Raw genomic sequence first — 11,378 nt, 5'->3', positions numbered from 1 at the left:
CTTTCATGTGAAAATGACTCATCTAATCTAGAGTAGATAATACCCGATTCCGCTACAAAATCTCATTCCCAAAAATTAAAGTTGTTGAAAGTTCTAATTCATTCTGTGCTGAGTCAGTTCTCATCTGTCTGGATTTTAAAAGATGTGCTTGGAAAAGATAGTATCAGACAGTGGGCCAGGAGGTGGCTTCCCTTAAGCACAACCATTGCACATGAAAGACCAAGATGGAAAGAGCTCGTGTCTGCATTCACGTTACCCGACTCATAGCCCTGAGGATGGTGACCAAGCTGAGTCAGATATGGAATAGTTTCATTTAAGAGTAAGACCCTCGGACCAAACTGACTTTTTTCATTCCGATTACGTAAGACAGTCCAAGTTCTACGTCATGAAAACCTATCTACCCAATCCTATCAGGCATTGTTCTTATTTGCTGACCGAACTCAAGCTTAGGATGATTTATATCAAGATCAAATTTCTCAACTGACACTCTATGGAAAAGGTAGCCAGCATAACAGGCGCCTATTAGCCAAGCGGGAGCTATCCAGGCCGAAGTACTAGACGCGAGCACGGGACGCAAGACGAGGGGAAGAGAAAAATAACGTGATTCGTCTCGCCCCGCGCTCGCGTCTTGCGCTTCGCTCGGCTAAATAAGCGCCTGTCATGCACGCTATGAAAGTGGCTGTGAAGGGAAGTAGGGGTATATAGTAGAACCTATATTGTACTCGAAGGGTAGTAGATTTTCACTCTGTGAAAAAGAAATTGCTCGATGTTGCATATAATTGAATAAATGACTCATATATATTTCAACAGGAGAGAAACTTAAACTGAATTTGAGAACCTTACAAAATCAAATCGAGTAACGTGTAGTTTAACGTAGAGTACCGTACACTTGTTCTCATGAAAATATAGATAAAATCCGTTACGTGACACTTGTGAGAGCAACAATTAAATCTGAAGGCGAAAATGCAACGCGACCACAAAGGCCATATGGGGAGTCTGTGTCGGTCTGTCTTTACCTTTGCTCTCAAAGTGTTTATTAAGCTTTAAGAAAATGTATACTTTTAAAGGGGTAGCGCGCATAATTTTCACGCTCTCTCAATTTAAATGAAAACGCTAATTTTCCTCCGGGACACCTTCAGAACACTGCCTAAGAGATGAGAGATTAGTTTGTAAATGTATCTACTCTTATCCACACTACATGTTGAAAATGTTGTGAATACTTGCACAAAATAAGATTAACAGCTTGAAATATCTGACAGCAGCTGAAGTACAGCTGGTGTTCTACCTTGAAGCGTGTGAGTCAGGATCCATGTTTCACAACAAGCTAAAGAACAACAATGACAGTATGTTAAAGAGCCTTGCATTTCCGGGTCAAAATACATTTTTCGGGGAAATTTCACTGATAAAAAATGTAAACAAACAACTAAGAAGATTAAGAGAGTTTGGTTAGGATGCAGGTTTCATTTGGAATCATAAGCTAGTTAGTAAATATACGTATGATGCACGATCCTCGCAGTAGAGAGCGCTATTTATGCAATAGCGAAAATCAGACCTGAAAAAAATCAGGCCTGTACGGGATTCGAACCACTGACCTCTGCGATACTAGTGCAGCGCTCTACCAATTGAGCTAACAAGCCAACTGGAAACAGGCCGTTAAGTTGACTCGTAATAAACCCGTGAAGATAAATCAGATACAATGAATATACGAAGTTCATATATTTTGATCTGCGGTATTAGATACGTATGATGCACTGTCCTCGCAGTAGAGAGCGCTATTTATGCAATAGCAAATATACTTTGAAGTAAATATGCTCAGTAAATATACTTTGAAGTTTTTTAAAGATAGAACATTTGTCAGAGAACTTATCACAGAACTTGCAGTCGTTTCCTCACCATGCAACATTTTATTAAGATTTGAGTTTCCATATTGGGGGGTGAGTGAAAATGCTATTAATGTATTACGATGAAGATAAGGAGAAAAACAGCTGAGACAGAAGAACATAAAGTGCTAGTCAGCAACAAAATTGATCTTAAGTTGCTCAAAGAGATCTAGCGTAAAGAGAATTCAACAGGAAATATTTTCATGATTCAACCTCCTTTGTCTCGGACAACAAATCACATGTATAGTTTTTCAAACCTCCTGAGGCAATTCACGAACTTTTATTTGTTTGTGTCACTTTTTTATCAAGTGGCTACTTATCTATGCTAATGAATCTTTGTTTTCTTATTCTATGCAGCTACTTCTGCCAACCCCTATGAACTAATCCTCGTATCCCTGCTACTATGACAAGAAAAGACATACGCACCTTGGAGATGTGTACTCTGTGAAGTGGATGGAAAACTCTGATGGGGTGCGTGTGTAACACAACCAACTTCTCCTTTTATTTTCACAGTGCTGAGGTCTAACCCATTCGTCTCTCAAAAGTTGTTTGTTCTGTTAGTTATGGTAATTCCGGAACATGGATTTGTTCTGGAAAACGAATGCAGACAAAAGCGGAATAGTTAACAGCGGAATCCCTAACTTTTGCACCCGACTTTTCGAAGGTTGGATAACGCTGTCCACCTGATGAATCTCCGTCTGATGGACAGCGCAGTGCGCTTTGTTAACATTTGTCCGCTGGATAGTTATCAATCCGTTGTATAGCGTTATCCGCCCTTTATACAACTGGGCCAACAGGAAAGTCACAAGATTAAAATTAGTTATTTTCTAATCAGTTATCCATCGATCCAAAACTTACCGGAAACTTTCGCGATTTCTCTTCGTCTTTTAGTAACTACTTTCTGTTTGATTCCATATCAATTTGCAGGTTGATTTATCTAAGGAGACACTCTTGCGATAATTCCAAATTGTCAAACAGGAGACGAGCACTAGTCACGTGATGCAGTATGGAGACCTGTTACATTTATTATATATTGAACTTACCAGTTTGCTGATAGTCGCAGTGGACGAGTAATTAACACGGTGGTGGACTTGTTTGACTCCCGGTCGGAAGATCGGAGTTGAAGTCCTGGCTGGGCTACTATTTAATTTTCTAGAGTACCCATACAATGCCCATCTCCTCCACCTAAGAGTTTCTCTTTCGTGGAAAACTGTCAGGAAAGCTTTAAGAAGTGTTAGAAACTAACGTTCAACAGAAATTGCAGTTCTACACGTGGCTTCATGCGGGTGAAACTGGAGTAAGGCCTGTTTGTGTCGAAAACGGGGAAATCCTTTGTAAATGGTATTGAAGATCAACTCTGCACTCATCCAATGGAAGGTTATCGCGGTTTTATTTGCCCCAAGGAAGTATTTCGTCGTCTTTCGCTGACAGTTCGCCAGTATCCTTTTATGCTCCTAGGTGGAGAGGGGCACGGTGAGAATAAAGTGTCTTGCTTGAGAACAGAACACACTGACACAGTGACCCGGCCTGGTCTCGAACCCGGTAAATGGTAGTGCAATGCAATCAATAAGAGCAGCACTTCTCCACCGGAGAGTAGTAGTAATAATAATAATAATAATAATTTATTTATTTATAGTGCGCCTTTTAACATAACACAGAGGAAAGAGATATAATCATAAACTAAGTACACGGCTTCTCCAGTGTGAAATTGTAAGGCCTTTCCACTAAAAATGCACTTATTCTACAGGTAGCCCTGTTCAGGTTGTAAGTGATAAAGATGCATCCACTCATCTTTTCATGCCTTTTGACACTAAGATGAAGCTAAAATGATGACGCGAGTTTTTTCTTTGACAGGATTATGATGGTGATGACCTGGACGAATTTCAAAGAGACGGCACGGGAATTGTTTCCGGAAAGTCTCCAGAGGAGTATCGTGGGGAACCAATGGTAAGAACAGCTTGTAGTTGGGCCACTCTGTAAAATATCATTGATATAATAGATACCATTCTACTTATTCAAAGGTCTTTTAATTTGGAACAGGCGAACAAAATTCTTATAAGAAATTCCATGAAAGGCGTAACTCTAACATGTTGGCTTACATTTATTTGCAGACCGAAGCCGTTCCCGCGCCAGATGTTGAGCTGAATATCCTTCACCACCGCCTGAAGGATAGCGCGAGCCTGGCTGAAAGACGAAAAATTGCTCTTGAAATCGAAGAATTGATCGAAGTAGAGTATGAATTTTTGTTTTAACGTTACCGATGACCTGGCTTGCCTTTATGAAACAGCACTGTTGACATGGATTGTATTCAGACAGATATTATTTTGAACTCATTAGAGTTGTTTTTTTGATTGTTATTCTTTCATTGATGGATAACGAAAGCATTAGACTACTGCAATACTTAAATGTTAGAAATACGTTCTACCTGAATGAGAAGCATTCTTGAAATTTCCTTTGTTTATACCCAACAATTTTGATTAAAGTTTGAATTTTACACAAATGATGTTATAAGATAAGTCAGCAATTTACTTACAGTATTGCTGTGATTGGAGATCAATTGCAGCTACTTCGCTGCGCTCCAATGGCGCTCCGCGACTGTGGATACTTTAGAGTAGCATGCCCATCACCGGTGCATTGAAATAAATTTGTGTAGCGACCCGTATGTAGGTGATGACGCGTAAAGGCATTGTGAGGTGAAATTTGAGCGCCAAAGTGTAGGGAAGTGAGGTTTTAGTAATGGCGAAAGGCTTGAAAGCAATAAACGTTTGAGTGATGTTGTTTTGATTAATTTAGGGCCGCCTGGTGACGGAAAGGCATCATGAAGCCTGGAAGTCCGTAAGCCTTGTGTATCATTCAAAGAATGGAGTTATAGAAGACAGGGCCCAGGTGGAAATTGTAAAAGCAACTCTCTATGTTGAGTGCGCAAATAAATAAGCATGCCAAAGGGAGTTTTGAGGTTTATAGAGTGGGAGTTGAGTGGTGTTGTATTGGAATAGCGAGTTGCTTTTAGACTTGTATCGAGTTTAGTATAAAAGAGGAGGGCTATGGGTGCTCGCGAATTAACTTTGGAATATGCAAATATAAAAAAAGAGATCACTAAGAACAGTACGGTTGATATCGGTACTACAAAACAGATAAGTAGGTGGTGTATTTCCACAAAGCAGAAAAGGAGATAACTTGAAAGCAACAGAAACCAGATATTTTTCAAAGCAACAAAGTAAGTGATGGATCGATACACAATACAGTCAACAGATGAAATCTCGATTCTCGTCCAAAGAAGTGGCTAAGGAGAAAGGAAATAAGGTAAGAGCGTTAAAATATAAGAAGGAGAATTTAAAAAATAGGGAAAAAAAAGAAATGTGGTCTTGGTTAGACGCAACCGCTGGAGATCGAACTCTGATCGTCAGATTACCAGTCCAGCGCCCTAGCGCTGTACCATGAGATTTTATAAGCGATAGATACCAACAGGGAATCCAACAGGGACTAAAGACGTCTGCGCATGCGTGGAGTGAGCATGTTCATGTTGTTGGCGAGCCGTTCGATCGTTTTATCACCGATTTAAACCGTTTCCCTTTCAAACTGGAATGTAAGGACGCTGTTTCAAAGGAACTTCTGTAAACTGAACTCGTCGACATGTTGAACGTATTATTTATTTATTTGCTTGCTCAAGAGGCAGCAACTTTCAGTACATACTCGTTAGGTCAGGATGGATGCATCATGGGGTGCCGTCAAAGAGAAAAATTCTGCTTCAGGATTAATGCTGAAAGGAAGTTGAGGAACCATAGTGGTTTGGTTTGAGGGGAGTTTTGTGTGATTGAATCATAGTAAGATTCCTTGAAAAATTATCTGGTAAACCAATGCCCTTGCCCATGCCCATGCCTGACTCAGTGGATTGCTTAATTATAAAAGAAATATCCTCATTTGATGAATGAAACAATTTGCTAGCCAAGAAGTTGCTTCCTGTTCTGCCAAAAATAATAGTGCTGGCTCAGGAAGCACAAGAAAGTAACATTGCCATGCAGTAGAGTTATCTAGCAACCTTTGAATGAAAGGGTTCCCAAATCTCCACAAAAATAGTGGTTTAACTAATAAGGTGAAAGGAATGGTGTTAAAAGTGTGAAATGATGAAAATGAAATGCCCTGAGACCTAGAAACTGCAGGGCAGTTATGTCAATAATAAGGCAGTATTAAAATAAAAATGATCATTAGCTCCATTGGGTATTAGCACACTTGCACATCTTTATTCTATTTTCATATATGTTCCTTCAAGATATCAAATTTTGGACATACAGTGGTGGGTGTAACGTCTGCAAAAGCATCTGGGAGCCATCTTCTCACGTATGCCACAGCTTTGTTACACATGCTAGCGAGCTGAAATGTTCTTGCAAGGTGCACTAGACACTGGGGACGTCGGGATTCAAAGAACGACTCTGGGAAATGTCTGACGCCTGAGTGGCATGCGTTCACATTCCGCGCAATCGTGCTTGAGAGGCATTTTCTCACCCATACCGCAGCAAGACTATTTCTAACTTACCCTAACTCTATTTCTAACTAACCCTAACTCTATTTCTTGCTTTAAGCCCAGTTTTAAGCGTCACGTAACCCAGAATTGAAAAAAAAGGAATAACCTACCATGCAAATAGTCTACGCCTTGCAAAGTTGTTAAGGTGTAAAGTTTCCATAGGAATGAAGTCATAACAAATGAGCAGTGGAACGGAATTAGGCAAAATCAACACCAAAGGGCTCCTTACAGCATGAAAAAGGAGAAAACACCTGCCGTAACGTTGGTTAAAAGAGGCTTTATAACTGTAAAATGAAGTGTGAGAGACCCGTATGTAAGCGATGACGTGTAAATTCGAGCGAGTGCCTGGGTCTAGCGAGGTGAGTTTTTGTAAATGGCGGGCTTAGTGAAAGCAAATAAAGGGCCATTAGATTGCATGTGATTGTCGAGTGTAGGGCCGCCTGGTGACGGAATGGCATCATGAAGCCTGAAAGTCAGTAATCCCTATGTATCATTCAAAGAATGGAGTGGTATTATACTTGTTTGAGGCAGGTGTTTGGGGCCAGGTCGGAGGAGAGTCTAAATGCAACTGTCTTTGTCCAATGCAGAAAATAAGCATGGCAAAGGGAGTGAGAGGTTAGATAGAGTCGGGGGATAGTTGTTTGGTATTGGAATAGCGGGTTGCTTTTAGACTTGTAATAAGACTGTATAGGACAGAAGGGATAGCTGTGCTCGCAAAATGATTTTGGAATTATGCAAATGAGCTGTGAGCACATGGGCCGATGTTGTTTTGCGTTTGTTGACCAAAGGAAACGGTTTGTTTGCAAATAAAATGGGCCAATACTTAGAGCATGGAGCCGTAACCAGATGTCGGGTGTCCGTGGGCTGGCTTAGGCTCTTCCTGTGGCCGAAAAAAACAGAACTACGATGGCATTGTGCAGTCCGCCATTTTGTTTGTTTTCTTCTACAAGAGAATAGTGAGATGGGTATTTTTTTGGAAGAAACACATTCTGGGCAGCTAAGGTACATGAGAAATGAGGAAAAAAAGGAAAAAGGAAGAAAAGAAAGTCAAAAAAGAAAAACTTTAGTCGCGCACTGGCCCTGTATCTCTTGACCTGCCATGAACGGCGCGCGCACGCTAAGGAGAATCAATGCCAGTCCGGGGTTCGATACCGGAGTTCCCCTTTTCCTTTTTCTTTTCTTTTTCTTCCTTTTTCTTCTTATTTCTTCTTTTTCTTCCTTTTTAATGACCATTGACGTTGAAAATACTTTCGGCAGAGCAATTTTTCCATTTTTAATAGGTCATGGCAAAAGCTGACAAAAAGGTTCAACTTTGACAAAGTGTGCACACGCGACTTTTTATTTCACCAACTTAAAACCGACAAGCCTAATAAAGCAGCCTTTCCAATTTCGTGTCATATACTTAGTGTAGGAGAATGATGTTGATTGACACCTGTCAATCGGGTTTCATTTTTCCAAATAACACCCCAAAATTGAAATGTCAATTGAAAGCAACTATGATAAAATGTCAAATGTCGCAAAATGTCATTTGCAGGTCCACTCATTGCTGTAAGATTAAAGTCCAGAGAAATATATTATAATTTCTTTATAAATTTATAAATTAGGCGCACAAATGGTTTTTCTGAAATAGACAAGCACTCATTTCATCGACTGTAACTCGATATGCCTCATTTTTTTACCTTTCAGATTTTGCAGGCAATTACTACAGGAGCTGTTTTATGGTATCTGTGAGTAAGTATCAAATGAATTCATCAAAACGCATGAGATTTATAGCACGTAAAACAAAAGAGGAAAAGGGTAAAAAAATTGAAATCTTCTTTATCTTTTTAATGGAAAGTACTTTGAAAGCAAATAACATCGGTGTAAGCTTAGTAACAAACCGAAAAAACTGATTCTTTTAGGGAATTTTCAAAATTAAAAAAAGGAGTTCCGCATAGCCTAGTTATTTGACCCGTCAAACAAGAAAAATCTTTAAAAATTATCCAATGTATAATTTTGACGGCAAGCGTTTCGTAAAAGTGGAATGCGTGAGAACAAGCCTGACCTCTTCCTTTGCAGAGGTGCCTCAGAGTGCAGGGGGGTTCAGTCTCACGCATGCCACTCCGACGCCCGTGATTTCCCGGAGTTGCGCGTCTATTCCCAAGGTTCCTTGGGACTAGTGAGCCTTGGATTCCATTTTGGTTGCGTTGTCATGCGTTTCGTAGAAGTGGCATGCGTGAGTACAAGCCTCACCCCTTCCTTTGCACAGGTGCCTCAGATTGCAGGGGACTCAAACTCACATATGCTACTCCGACCCCCGTGATTTCCTGGAGTTGCCCGTCTAGTCCCGAGGTCCCTTGGGTCTAGTGGTCCTGGTATTCTATTTTGGTAGCATTGTCATGCGCTTCGTAGAAGTGGCATGCGTCAGTAAAAGCCTGACCCATTCCTTTGCACAGGTGCCTCAAAGAGCATGGGGGCTCAGTCTCACACATGCCACTCCAGCGCCCGTGATTTCCCGAAGTTGTACGTCTATTCCCGAGGTCCCTTGGGCCTAGTGAATCTGGGATTTAATTTTGTTCGCGTTGTCATGCATTTCGTAGAAGTGGCATGCGTGAGTACAAGCCTGACCCCTTCCTTTGCACTGGTGCCTCATAGTGCAGGAGGGCTCAGTCTCACGCATGCCACTCTGACGCCCGTGATTTCCCTGAGTTTCGCATCTATTCCCAAGGTCCCTTGGCTTTAGTGAACTTGGTATTTTATTTTGGTCGCGTTGTCACGCGCTTCGTAGAAGTGGCATACGTGAGTACAAGCATGACACCTTCCTTCGCACAGGTGCCTAAGAGTTATTCCGCGACCTTGCGCGTCTATGCCCCCACTACCCTGGGTCTAGCGCACCTGGGATGTCATTTTGGCCACGTTGTCATGCGTTTCGTACAAGTGGCATGCGTGAGTACAAGGCTCACCCTCTTCTTTCGCACATGTGCCTCACTCTCACGCATGCCACTCCTGCACCAGTGATTTCCCGGAGTTGCGCGTCTATTCCCCAACTCCCCTGGGGGGTCTAGTGCACCTTGGATTCCATTTTTACCGCGTTTTCATGCGTTTCCTCCAAGTGGCATGCGTGAGTACAAGGCTCACCCCCTTCTTTCGCACATGTGCCTCACTCTCACGCATGCCACTCCGGCGCCCGTGATTTCCCGGAGTTGCGCGTTTATTCCCCAACTTCCTTGGGTCTAATGCTCCTGAGATTCCATTTTGGCCGCGTTGTCATGCGTTTCGTGCAAGTGGCATGCGTGAGGTACAAGCCTCACCCCCCTCTTTCGCACATGTGCCTCATAGTCCACAGCCTCCAACTCTCACGCCTGCCACTCCGGTGTCCGTGATTTCACGGAGTTGCGCGTCTATTCCAAAACTCCCCTGGGGGATCTAGTGCACCTGGGATTCCATTTTGGCCCCGTTATCATGCGTTTCGTGGAAGTGGCATGCGTGAGTACAAGGCACACCCCCTTCTTTCGCACATGTGCCTCACTCTCACGCATGCCACTCCGGCGCCCGTAATTTCCCGGAGTTGCGCGTCTATTCCCCAAGTCCCCTGGGTCTAATGCACCTGGGATTCCATTTTGGCCTCGTTGTCATGCGTTTCGTGCATGTGGCATGCGTGAGGTACAAGGTTCACCCCTTTCTTTCGCACATGTGCCTCATAGTGCACAGCCTTTCACTCTCATGCATGCAACTCCGGCGCCCGTAATTTCCCGGAGTTGTGCGTCTATTCCCCAACTCCCCTGGGCTTAGTACACCTGGGATTCCATTTTGGCCACGTTGTCATGCGTTGCGTCGAAGTGGCATGCGTGAGTACAAGGCTCACCCCCTTCTTTCGAACATGTGCCTCACTCTCACGATTTCCACTCCGGCGCCCGTGATTTCCCGGATTTGCGCTTCTATTCCCCAACTGACCTGGGGGGTTCTAGTGCACCTGGGATTCCATTTTCGCCGCGTTGTCATGCGTTTTGTGGAAGTGGAATGCGTGAGTACAAGGCTCACCCCCTTATTTCGCACATGTGCCTCACTATGACGCATGCCACTGGGGCGGCCGTGATTTCCCGGAGTTGCACGTCTATTCCCCAACTCCCCTGGGGGATTTAGTGCACCTGGGATTCCTTTTTAGCCGCGTTGTCATGCGTTTCGTGCAAGTGGCATGCGTGAGTACGAGGCTCACCCCCTTCTATCTCAGATGAGCATCACTCTCACGCATACCACTCCGGTGCCCGTGATTTCCCGGAGTTGCGCGTCTATTCCCCAAATTCCCTGGGTCTAATGCACCTGGAATTCCATTTTAGCCACGTTGTCATGCGCTTCGTGCAAGTAGCATACGTGAGTTACAAGTCTCACCCCCTTTTTCGCACATGTGCCTCATAGTGCACAGCCTCCCACTCTCACGCATGCCACTCGAGCGCCCGTGATTTCCCGGAGTTGCGCATCTATTCCCCAACTGCCCTTGGGGGTTCTCCTGCACCTGGGACTCCATTTTGGCCGCGTTGTCATGCGTTTCGTGGAAGTGGCATACGTGAGTACATGGCTCACCCCCTTCTTTCGCACATGTGCCTCATAGTGCACAGCCTCTCACTCTCACGCATGCCGCTCTGGCGCCCTTTATTTCCAGGAATTGCGCGTCTACTCCCCAACTCCCCTGGCTCTATCTAGTGCAACCGGGATTCCATTTTGGCCGCGTTGTCATGTGTTTCGTGAAAGTGGCACGCGTGAGTACAAGGCTGACCCCCATGTTTAGAACATGTGCCTCATAGTGCACAGCCTCTTACTCTCACGCATTCCACTCCGGCGCCCGTGATTTTCAGGAGTTGCGCGTCTATTCCCCAACTCCCCTGGGTCTATGTAGTGCACCTGGGATTCCTTTCTGGCCGCGTTCTCATGTGTTTCGTGGAAGTGGCAGGCGTGAGTACATGGCTCACCCCCTTCTTTTGCACAGCCTCTCACTCTCA

The sequence above is a fragment of the Stylophora pistillata genome, chromosome 6 (assembly GCF_964205215.1).
Source record: "Stylophora pistillata chromosome 6, jaStyPist1.2, whole genome shotgun sequence".
In the NCBI taxonomy this organism is placed as follows: Eukaryota; Metazoa; Cnidaria; class Anthozoa; order Scleractinia; family Pocilloporidae; genus Stylophora; species Stylophora pistillata.
This window is presented reverse-complemented; position numbering follows the sequence as displayed.